Consider the following 9,915-nt stretch of genomic DNA (forward strand, 5'->3'; position numbering starts at 1 on the left):
GCTATTCTGTGGCATCAAACCTGCATAGGACTAAGGGTCTCTCTTCTCATTGGTGTTAGGCAAGGCTCTCTTCTTCTACCTATGTATCTGGAGCCATGGTGCCCTCTCTGAACTCTTCTTGTTTGTTGGTCTTTTTCCTAGGAGCACTGGCTGGTTCTGGTTATCCAACATATTTCTTCCTGTGGAGTTGCAGTCTCTTCCAGTCCTTCCTCCAGCTTCCCCACCAGGGTCACCTAGCTTAGTGTGATAATTGACTTCAAACATCCCAACTGGATTGGTCAGGTTCTGGTAGAACCTGCCAGGGAATATCCTCACCATGTTCCTGTCAACAAGCTCCTTTTGGCAGTAGTAACAGTGTCTGGGGTTGGTGTCTGTGGACAGGATGGATCACCACATGGGGGTGTCCTCAGATGGCCCTTCCTTTAGTCTCTCCTCCATTTTCTTCTGCTCGGTATGCTTTTGTTTTGTTTTGTTTTTTTAATATAATAGCATTGTTATTTCCTAATCTTCAGTCACATCAAGGCTGGATCATGGTCCTGAGGCCCCCTTTCAAAAAGGGTAACAGTTCCTTTCTCAGACAAAGCACCATATTGTTACACTTAACAAGAATCACAGATGACCTCCAATACTTCATATTATTATCAAATATAAAACACATTATAATTTTAAAAGTCTCATGGTTGTTGAAAACTTTAAACACATTATAAAAATTCAAAGTCTCTTTACTATAGACAAAGATTTAAAAACTAGGTTCATGTACAAGGAAAATTAAATCCTTCTTATTTTTTTTAATACATGATTGAAGAAGCAGGGTACAGTTACCAAGGGACCCACGTAAAACAAAGAGCAGTACAAATCAAATCCTATAGGTCTGTGTCTGGCATGTGGGACTCACTCAAGATCTTCAAATGTCTTGGGTCAGCACACAAAGCTTATCTTGTAGGCTCAGGCTGGCTCCACCATACTTGCTACTGTCCTAAGTAATCTCCCTACATTCCTTGCATCTCCTGTATGCTGGGGTTTCCAGTGCAATTGAGGCTGCAGTGTCACCAGTGATGTCCTGACTTGTCTCCAGCATCTCTAACCCAGACACATGGTGCCAAATCTCATCAATATTGTAGGTGTTATCCTGCCGAAGCCTGTCTGCAATGGAAGAGTCTTATACATTAAGATGTTTGGTTGACTGCTTGAGATGCAGCCTTGTCAGTCCCTTCATACACCAGACTACATCTTCTGTGTGCTGACCTGGAGGAAACACTCTCCAGAAGGTTGCTTTTCAATGAATGCTGGCCTTGTTAACTATAGCACTCATTGTGCCAGTAAAGCAAAGCTTTCACTGCCACAGATTCTTGATTTACATGTATCCTTAACAGCCCTGATAGAATATCTGTTCCCCTCTGAAACGTGACAAGTTAGGCCTTCTTCTCCTGCAGTTTTCTCAACATCATCCTCCATGCTCTCATAGTGTTTCCAATACTCAACATTTGTCCAGCTCAAAGCTCCCAAATCCTTCCATAATCCTTTCCCACCCCAGATCCCCTCAAAGCAAAGTGGTCAGGGTCATCACAGCAAGACTCGATCTCTGGCACCAATTTTGTGTGTCATCTTGCTTCTTTGTTGCTGTGAAAAAACACTGGCCAACAGTGGTTTAGGGATGAAAGTGTTTGTTTCAGCTTATTTTTCCATATCCACATTCATTATTGAAAGAAACCAAGTCAGGAACTGAAAGCAGGAGACTGGAGGCAGAAACCAAGGCAGAGATCATGGAGGAGTACTACTTACTGGCTTGCTTCCTCTAGCTTGCTCAGTCAGATTTCTTACACAGGTCAGGCTCACCTGCCCAGAGATGCTTCTGCTCACTGTGGTTTGGACCTTCCTACATCAAACATTATTCAAGAAAATACCCCCACAGATTTTCCAATGGACCAATTTCACTGAGGCAATTCATCAACTGAGGTTTCCTTTTCCTAGGTGACTAGTTTGTGTCAAGTTGACCCAAACTAACCAGCATAATTTTCAAGTTAACAAAATCATTAATTAAACTGGCACTGGACTGTTCTCTGTGGTGAACACATTTTCTTTGAAATGCCTATACTTTTATTGAAGCTTAACTGGATTAGATAAACAAATAATATTGATATGCTTATTATAGACAAACTTAGAGTCAAGCTATACTTAATTAGAAATAGATGCACATAGATTATATGTATTAAAAGCACACATTTCCATGCATATATAGTAGAAGCATATATGCATATGTATACTATATGTTTTAGAAGCACACACATATAAAGACACACACCTTATATATACTAGAAATTTTACATGGGCCTGAGAAGGCAAGTAACCCCCCAAGCTATTAGAAATGGAGAGAGGCAATCCTGAAAGGCCTCTGAGAATATATTATCTGGGCTGTGGTTAGTAAACAGCCAGGGTAGAAGAGTTCCTCCACAGGGGCATCATGCTAAGTGAACCCAATGGGCTGAGACATGAGAGAATGACAAAGTCTCCCATATTCTACATTCTGTAAACCGTGATTGATAATTGCTCTGACACATATGTTGATTCAATCTTTTCATGGTGTTCTAGTGAAGCCTTAACATGATCATATTTATCAATGATGGAACATAGCATATCTGTACACAGGTGTGGAAATCCAATGTTTGACCCAATTCCCATGGCAGCATCATGGGCAATGTGTTTATTCACTTGAATTTCCACCAATCTCCATGTCCCTGTAATGCATATGTAATCTCAGTGAGGAGGCTATGCTTCTGTCCTTGGTAAAATAATGTTTTGGCCTGCTTTCTAGATGGTGTAGATATATGATATGTACCAGCTTGCCTGGTCATTAGAGCTCATAACAGGTAATGTGCACAGATGCAGGGATAACATCAGTCTCCTTGCATGCAGAAATCCATTCTTCCTGAGTCTGGTACAGTTTTATTGAATTCTCTTAACATAAGGTGTTAGCCACTGAACTCTTTAACGGAGAGTATACAGCAGCAATGAATATCCTTACAAAGCACAGAAGCTTCTGTGTTCCTGATCATGTAATAGTTATATTAACAGGCAGTGCATGGAGCTATGCTCTTTGAGAGACAGCATGGGAAGAATTAAGACACAGAGGGGCTTAAGAATTAAGACTTAAGAGACTTAGGGACTTCATCTCCTAAGGCCTTCCCAGTTTCCCATCTAAGCCTGACTGTCTGGTCCCTCCAAGGCACTAGTGTTCCCAGGGAAGCCACCTTAGACTTTTCTGCTACAGTTCCTGGTGACTGTGAGAAAATGCACAAGTCAGACAACACCTGCTCAGAAAGACAAGTAGGGAAAGAGGCCATTACTAAGTGGGATGGCATACTTCCAGCTTCTTAACTTCACCCAAGACAAAGCCTTGGTGGACTTCCCTGACCTCCAGGTGGGCCCCTTCCAGCTGACCTGCCCAGACATGTCCTAGGCAGGTTCTGGACAGGAGCTCACTATTTTGTGTCTGAGCCAAGCAATCCAAAGAGAGAAGAACTTGTCCCAGGTCACTCTAGAACAGTGAAAAATCCTCCAGGGAAAACAGACTTCTCCCTCCCTCCCTTCACCCCTCCATCTTTGTCTGTAGTCTTTATTGTGTATGTAGTTTTGTGTGTGTGGTTGTGGTGTGTGTGCCTTGTGCTTTTGAGAACCCTTGATTGCTGCCATGACTGCAGTCTCTCTCCTGCCTTTTCACTCTGATAAGCAGAGAAAACTAACCCACTCTGAGACCCCTAGATAGTGTTGGGGTCATGTCTCCAGAATTTCCTCTTAGAATCACTGGCTCCTCAAGGTCAGTATACACCAAATCAAACTGTGAACAGAGGGGTGAAAGACACCATTGAAATGACCAGGGCTTCTCACTTGATTCTAAAATAGAGAATCTGCCTCAATGAGATTAGAGTGGTAGAACTTAACAGCTGGCCATTGTCTCTCTCTCTCTCTCTTTTCTCTGATAGAAAGGATACCAGGTGGAATATGTCAGCTCTAAGGCTAATCAGAGACCAAGATTCACAGACACAAAAGACACACAGAAAACAGACACCAATACAGACACACACACAGACACACAGACACACAGACACACAGACACACACACACACACACACACACACACACACATTAGAATGCTCATTCCTAGGGAAGATGAATTCTGGAAGACTTGTGAATGAAAGCCAGAGTTGCTGATCAGTGAGATCAGCTGTTCCTCCCTGAGAGACCTGTGTTGCTAAGTCTAGAAGCAGTCACATCCCTCTGGACAAAAGACTCTGCTGTGAAAATATCAGCAAGATGCACACATGGGAAAGACTAGAGGCAAGGGGTTCAGTGGAGAGGTTGTTTTATGTACCTTGTGAAACTTTTGTATGACAGTGGGCCAACAGTCTCTCGTGATTGAATCAGATGTTAGAACTCTAGCCCTGTTCTCATGATGTTAAATCGGTTATCTTAGATATTGAGTCCACACTTTCTTTAGTTGTGTGTTGAAGTAGTTTTTACTTGCCATTTGAGAAGGAAAACCCAATTTCCCCAATTTAAATTTCCCTGAACATTCATTTGAATGATTGATAGCTTGTGTGGATTATGTTTGCAGTGGTCTATTTTTCTTTTTTTTCTTTAAAGATTTATTTCATGTATGTGAGTACACTGTTGCTGTCTTTAGATACACCACAGAAGGGCATCAGATCCCATTATAGATGGTTGTGAGCCACCATGTGGTTGCTGGGAATTGAACTCAGGACCTCTGAGTGAACAGTCAGTGCTCAACCTCTGAGCCATCTCTCCATCCCAGTTGTCTACTTTTCATCAGTGACTTGGTCATGAAGAACAAGATAGAGAAAGCAGAATATTAATCTACTTCATCCAATGTTTATGGCAAAATGGGCCTCCTGAAAGTCTACAGAGTCAGAGGCAAACACAGTGTTCACAGAGAGCTGAGCCTTAACTTAGCATGGAAGAAAAAATGGTCATGGGCTAGAGAGATGATGGCTCAATGGTCAACAACACTGGCAGCTCTTCCAGAGGCCCTGATTCAATTCCCAGCAATCTCAGTGTAACAATACAGAACTCACAGGCTTAGAACAAATAAATCTTAAAGAAAATAAAGAAAGGAAGCAAAATTGTGTTTTTTTTCTTTTTCTATTTATTAACTTTAACCTTGTGTTTTACAGTTCAGTCTTTATCCCCCTCCAGATCCTCCCTTATATAGTTCCTCCTCCCTCTCCTCCTCCCTCTCCTCCTCCCCCTTGTCTCTTAGAGCATGTCCCCAGTCCCTACCACCACAGCACACACAACCAGTCTTCCTCACTGTCTCTGGGCTCTCAAGTCTCTCCAGAGTTAACCACATCTTCTCTCACAGAGGCCAGACCAGGCAGGCAAGCCTCTGCTGGATCTGTCAGCTTTAGTTTCCAGAGGCCTGTCTACTCCTTCCTCAGCTTCTTGCCTTCATGCTCATGCTCCTCAGGGTGACTGCTCTCAGAGGATCTTTTAGAACCAGCAGTGTACTGTTTTGCTTCTGCCAAAAACTTGTCCAAACCAAAAGGATCTTCCTCAAAGTGAACTGGTCCTTCTCGGCCCCTCTGTGTAAGGTCTGACCCAGAAAACACCTTATCTGGAACGAATCTGTTGGTCTGGATCCTGGCTGCGAGGTAACCGCTGTCTAAGTCCTTGTCCACACTTTGACCGGGCCTGTAGATACTCTGAGCCACATCTTTCCCACTTCTCCAGGGCTGATGATAAACACTGTAAACTCCGTCTTCTCCACCTGCAAACCCACTGTCCATACCCTTGGATTGGTTGAAGAGCCTTATGTCATACTGGACTTCATTGGAAGGAGGAGGTTTGGGCACTCCAAGGGCAATGGCCTCACTGATATCTCGATTCTCATTTCTCGGTGGTTTTGACCTCTTCCCTGGCGCTGTCCTGGAAAGGTTGCGGTCCTGCTGCCTCTCTTTTCGCCTGTCCTGACGGATTTCATCCCTTTCCCGGGCCTCTCCAGCCTCTTTTTCCACATGGGATTTCATCCCAGCTCTCCCCTCTCTGGCTTTCTGGGCCATTTCTCTAAGTTTCTCTTCGTGTTTCTCCTTTTCTTTCTGAGCCATCTTTGCCTGCAACTGGGCTCGCATTTGCAGCCCTGCACGAGCCTTCTGCTCAGCAATGTGGAGCGCTGCAGCCAGTTTGGCAAACTTTGCATTTATATGTACAGGCTGCAGCCCTCCTCCATCAGCAGCCGCCCGTTTGTCCAATGGAATCGCATAACCCTTGGGGTTCTTCCATCTGGGGATACAGGGCGGGATCTTCCACTCCTGCTGCTCTTTCACAGTCTTCTTCTGTGTAGGAGAGTGCATTACAGGTGCTGGAGGAGAAGGCGGCCCCCGAGGAAGTTTCTTATGAATCCTGAATCTCAGAGGCTCCGTTGGGTCTTTCTGCATTTCTACCATGCGAATAAGCCTCTGCTTAGCTCCAGAACTGAAGGCTCCTCCTTGCTGAGATGGTGTGTAGAGGATGTGCTGAGGAGAGGCCAGCTTGCCAGCTGCAGGAACTGGTGTGGCTGCACCAAGCTTCCTCGACAGTCCCGTGTGCAAGGCTGCTCTTGTCTTTTCTGTGGTCTCTTTAATGGTCTCTTCATCGGGCCTCTGCAGTTCTGGGTCATCGGCATTTCTAACCTCCTTTGGAACGAGGTCAGTGTATTTGCTGTAAAGGACCTTGTCTCTGGACTGTCCCTGTCGAGCAATTGCGTCGTACTTAATTTTCCCTTCATGATCCAACTGAATAGCCAGTGCATTCGACGTTTTGTTCTTTCTCCCCATACCCAGAGGATACTGGGTCACATGGATTTCTGGGAAAGCACCTCCATCTCCAAAATCCTCCAAAGAGCGTGGAATCCAGTCTTTCCTGTATCCATATCCGGGAGGCTCCATTCTGGAGGACCGCAGCGAGGTCTGCAGTGATCTCTCAGATCTTGCCTTTTCTTCAGCCCCAAGTTGGTCCTGAGGTAGCTGAGTAGGCTCAGGTAAGGAGCTGGTGAGCACCATCTTCTCTGAAGGAGGTCTGAGACAGGTAAGAAGATTCCTTCTGTCTCAGAGAAGGGTTTCCTGAGTAGCCCTGTCTGCCCTGGAAGTCTTTCCACAAACCAGCCTGGCCTAGATCAGGTAGCTGCTTGCCTCTGCTTCCCAATTCCAAGGCAGCAAGGAGAGACTACTGTGCCTCAGCTTGGGCAGAACTTGAGTATATATGTATCTCCTCCAGGCCCCGCCTTCACAGGGACACACCTCCCCCAACAAGGCCACACCTCCTGATATCTCCACACCCTGTTCCAAGCCTAATTCAATCATCGCCAGACCAATAAAACAAACAAAAGTTTAATTCCTAGTTTTGGTAGGTTTTATTGCTTTTATTAATCATTCCATTGCATTCCATCTCAAGTGATTGCCATCTTTTGGGTTACCCCTCCACAAACCCCACATCCCATTTGCCCTCTCCCCTCTCTCGTTTGCCTCTATTTAATTTTTAGAATGCTAAGTAAGTCAATCAGTCTTCCTGTATCCTTTTAACTTATCCAGTGTCCCCACATTCTTCTCCTCCCTCCCCTCCACACTGCCTCTTATTCTTGTAATTATGCTCTGTCTTTGTATCTTTCTCTGTCTTATACACACACCCATGCATAAACATACACATACATCACAGCAGACAGACAGACAGACACACATATGCACCACAGACAGACAGACACACACATCACTGTCATACATACAGACACGCACACACACAGACACACACACCACACACACATTGATATACACACATCACTGACATACAGACAGACAGACACACACATCACTGACATACATACATACAGACAGACACACATCACACATACACACATTGATACACACATACACACACACACACACACACACACAAACACACACACTAGAATGCTAATTCCTAGGGAAGATGGATTCTGGAAGACTTGTGAATGAAAGCCAGAGTTGCTGATCAGTGAGATCAGCTGTTCCTGAAAGGGTTAAATATTTTAAAAAACTCCTAGCAGGCTGAGCAGAACCAAGAGTGCAGGTCAGCTTGGTTGTGAGCTCTGTGTTTCAGGAACTTGGCTGACCACAAGATAGATGGTTGACTATGAATAGGCTCTTTCAGAATAGCCTATACAAAATGTTCCCCATGACTGTTCCTTAGACCCCGTCACAAACGGAATAATGGGCTGGGACTTTCCACAGGTTCTCTCAAAATAACCCTCCTTAACTCCCCCAGGTTGTGGTTTCCCTGCTGAGTTGTGGTTTTTGGCTTTAAATTCCCTCTGTTTCCAAAGCCCAGGGGTCAGACTCCATTGGCCCTGTGTGGGTAATTTGTCTTGACCTCAACATGTTGATTAAAATATACCTCTTGCTGATTGCATCAAGTTTGGTGTCTTGTGAGTTATTGGGTGGCTGCAAATTCCAAAGGCTTGGGTGAGGTCCTGCCTTTGTGGGGGACTTATATTCCTAGCTGGGAGACCTGTGTTGCTGAGAAGTCTAGAAGCAGTCACATCCCTCTGGCCAACAGGCTCTGCTGAGAAAATAACAGCAAGATGCACACATGGGAAAGACTATAGGTAAGGGGTTCAGTAGAGAGGTTGCTTTATGTACCTTGTGAAACTTTTGTATGACAGTGGGCCAACTGTCTCTCATGATTGTATCAGATGTTAGGACTCTAGAACTGTTCTCATGATGTTAAGTCTGTTATCTTAGATATTGAGTCCACACTTTCTTTAGTTGTGTGTTGAAGTAGTTTTTACTTGCCATTTGAGAAAGAAAACCCAATTCCCCCAATTTAAATTCCCCTGAACAATCATTTTTATGATTGATAGCTTGTGTGGATTGTGTTTGCAGTTGTCTATTTTTCATCAGTGATTTGGTCATGAAGAACATGATGGAGAAAGCACAATGTTAATCTACTTCATCCAATGTTTATGGCAAAATCGACCTCCCAAAAGTCTAGAGAGTCAGAGGAAACACAGTGATCACAGAGAGCTGAGCCTTAACTTAGTATGGAAGACAGGAATGTCATGGGTAGAGAGATACACAATACACACTCACACCACAGACAGACAGACACACACAGATGCACACACAAAGACACAGACACAGATACAGACACACAGACACATTTGAATGCTCATTCCTAGGGATGATGAATTCTAAGAGAGTTGTCAATTCAAGGCTGAGTTGTTGATCAGCAAGGTCAGGTGTTACTGCCACACCCTGTTCCATGCCTAATTCAATCATCAGACCAATAAAAACTCAAAAGAACAATTTCTTGTTTTATTATTTTTAAATTAATCATTCTATAAGTTTACACCTCTAATAATCTCTCTCTTTTGAGTTACCACTCCATTATCCCATCTCCACTCTCTCCTTTGCCTCCATGAGGGTGCTGTCTCCCCTGTGCACACAACTGCCCCCTGGCTCTTGTATCCTGCTATTCTGTGGCATCAAACCTGCATAGGACCAAGGGTCTCTCTTCTCATTGTTGTTAGGCAAGGCTCTCTTCTTCTACCTATGTATCTGGAGCCATGGTGCCCTCTCTGAACTCTTCTTGTTTGTTGGTCTTTTTTTTAGGAGCACTGGCTGGTTCTGGTTATCCAACATATTTCTTCCTGTGGAGTTGCAGTCTCTTCCAGTCCTTCCTCCAGCTTCCCCACCAGGGTCACCTAGCTTAGTGTGATGGTTGACTTCAAACATCCCAACTGGATTGGTCAGGTGCTGGTAGAACCTGCCAGGGAACATCCTCACCATGTTCCTGTCAACAAGCTCCTTTTGGCAGTAGTAACAGTGTCTGGGGTTGGTGTCTGTGGACAGGATGGATCACCATGTGGGGTTGTCCCCAGATGGCCCTTCC

General features: G+C 44.5%; 1 pseudogene; it reads right to left on the reverse strand.

Annotated features, from left to right (window-relative positions):
- Positions 1–5,438: 5,438 nt before the first annotated feature.
- Positions 5,439–7,052, reverse strand: LOC117720144 (SNW domain-containing protein 1 pseudogene; annotated as a pseudogene).
- Positions 7,053–9,915: the final 2,863 nt, after the last annotated feature.

The sequence above is a fragment of the Arvicanthis niloticus genome, chromosome 14 (genome assembly GCF_011762505.2).
Source record: "Arvicanthis niloticus isolate mArvNil1 chromosome 14, mArvNil1.pat.X, whole genome shotgun sequence".
Lineage (NCBI taxonomy): Eukaryota > Metazoa > Chordata > Mammalia > Rodentia > Muridae > Arvicanthis > Arvicanthis niloticus.